This window comes from Schistocerca piceifrons, chromosome 2 (genome assembly GCF_021461385.2).
Source record: "Schistocerca piceifrons isolate TAMUIC-IGC-003096 chromosome 2, iqSchPice1.1, whole genome shotgun sequence".
NCBI classification, from domain to species: domain Eukaryota; kingdom Metazoa; phylum Arthropoda; class Insecta; order Orthoptera; family Acrididae; genus Schistocerca; species Schistocerca piceifrons.
The window spans coordinates 182314390-182316737 of record NC_060139.1 but is presented as its reverse complement, the minus strand read 5'-3'; the positions used below and the strand labels follow the sequence as shown (position 1 = coordinate 182316737).

At 44.6% G+C, this 2348-nt stretch overlaps 1 non-coding gene across 1 annotated transcript; it reads left to right on the top strand.

The window, feature by feature from the left end:
• Window positions 1–1237: 1237 nt before the first annotated feature.
• Trnat-ugu lies at window positions 1238–1312 on the top strand. The gene has a single exon. It is a non-coding gene; the product is annotated as a tRNA-Thr (tRNA).
• Window positions 1313–2348: the final 1036 nt, after the last annotated feature.

The following is a 2348-nucleotide window of genomic DNA, read 5'->3' as shown; positions in this document are numbered from 1 at the left end:
TCTAATTTTTTGACAGCTGGACTTGTAATCCTGTTCTGTTAACACAGTCGTTATATTTTTTAAAGACGGCGGACGCGTATTTGGGTCCTTGTCGGATTTCAGAATGGCCACAACCTCCGCGTGTTTCCACGCACAGGGGTAGACACCTGATCGGAGGATCTCGTTGAAAACATCGGCAAGCTGCCGGTGTAATCCCGGCGGAAGGTTCTTCAGCAGGAGGTTTGTGACGCCATCGCTGCCTCCAGCCTTCTTGGGGTTCAGCGAGTGAAGCTGCATACCAACGTTTTCCTCCATTATCGGCTCGATAACGTCGCCTTCCTCCCTTGCGGCGCGGAAGGTTGTTAGTTGCTCGTGGACTCGCCGTATGTGCTCCACGCCGACGACGTCGGCCTCCCGTGTGAAGTTCGCTGCGAATGCGTCAGCTAGAACGCTGGCTTTCGCGTCCGGATCGCTGGTGAAGTCGTTCCCGACCCGTAGGGTGGTATTCGCTGTCGCCTGCGTAGGAAGGATTTTACCACCCTCCATGCACTACCATCCTCAGGATTGAGGGTAGACACAAGGTCTGCCCATTCCTGGTTCCGGTGTTGCTCGACTGCTGCCTTAATTTCTCGTCTCATGCGGTTTAAGCGGCGCTTCGTGTCTGGTTGGCGAGTGAGCTGCCATTCAGGTTTCCCGGTGTACTTCTTCAGCTACTTCAGGTGGTAGTCGCGCAGCAACCTGTTCAACTGCACTGACAATGTCCACTACCAGCGTGAACCTAGGTGTGGGAGCAAAATTAAGTGCCTTCTCCAGAACAGAAACTGCATACCCAGTCAGCTCAATACCCGTGAGATTGATGATCGTCATGCTGTAGCACTGTGGCGATAGGATACCACTGTGTGCCAAGTTTTCGCACATGTAGCTCCAAACAAACAAAAACTAGGTACGTTTCGTTTTATTTTTAGGTGTAACTACTACTTAATGTATGAAGATGGTATCTGTTCTTTCGGACATGTCCAAAAGAACAGATACTATCTTCATACATAGTTAAGGCTAACCGACCATTGACCTTCTTCTTCTGTGCTGGATACACACGCATTGCCCGAACTCTTACAGGACTCGCTAATATTGTCTGCCGCGAGTAATGAGGGTAATGGGCAGGGGCACTACGAATGTAGTGTGTGGACGTTAAGTTGGGAATGTGGGTCTCACAGGGAGCATGCAAGGGATAAATCCCTGCAGTCGCACTATCCTCTGTGCCCTCGGTGGCTCAGATGGATAGAGCGTCTGCCATGTAAGCAGGAGATCCCGGGTTCGAGTCTCGGTCGGGGCACACATTTTCAACTGTCCCCATTGATGTATATCAACGCCTGTCGACAGCTTAGGGTTCTGATTTAATTATCATTTCATATTACATAATGTCGTTTTCAGCCCACTCTATCATCACTAGAAGACTAAAACCGGAGAATAGGAAATCGCTGTATTGGATCAATGTCAATTGCATTACAGAAGCACTATTGATGGCGACGCATCAATGCATGACTGATTTTCAGCCTTCATTAGTGTCCAAAGATTTCCAGTTTTGTCCTGTCATGGTCGCCAGATTTCTCATTTATTTCCTTCCTCTCACCACTGCAAAATCTGGGTTGCCAAATGTTCGGTTTTTTACTGTTGTGTGCAATATTTCAGCCCCTTGTTCAGTATTCAGTATCGAAGTATGAGTGCTTCAGTAGTTTTAGAATTCCATTGAAATCATTAATTTATTTTTTGATTATGGTCACATCTGCTTGGTGTTTCAGAAGTTACAAAATCTGAACCTCAATATCCTGAAACTAACGGCAATTTCCATGTCTTGCATAATGCAGCTCAACACTGCACGAAATTATCTTTCAGTATTGAAAATCTTGTGGTAAAGTTTTTTTTGTGCATTTTCTATCAGTGCTGAAACAGAGGAGTTGCTTAAATATTCCTTTGCTTTTGGTAATCAAGATTATCATGCTGGGCTTCACCATATTCTAGTTAGGTGGGCAACTTTATTACCAGCTGTGGAAAGTCTTTTGTTTGTTTGGAAAATGACCAAAATATATTTCTGCCGAGAGGGTGAGAATGAGTGCAGTAAGCTTCTTTGGTCTTTGTTTGCTGATGGAGAAAGTGAATTGTCAGAGTGCTACATTTATTTTGCACAGAGTTTATTAAATTTATTTCAGAAACATATTAAAGTTCTGGTATTCGAATACATACATCCTGTAGAATTACATGATATTATGATCACATAGAGGATACTGAATCGTGTAAGAATACTTGTTTCTTTGGATCAAAAGCTAACCAAGAATTGTTAAAACTCAATGAGGTTGAGAGAAATAAGTTCA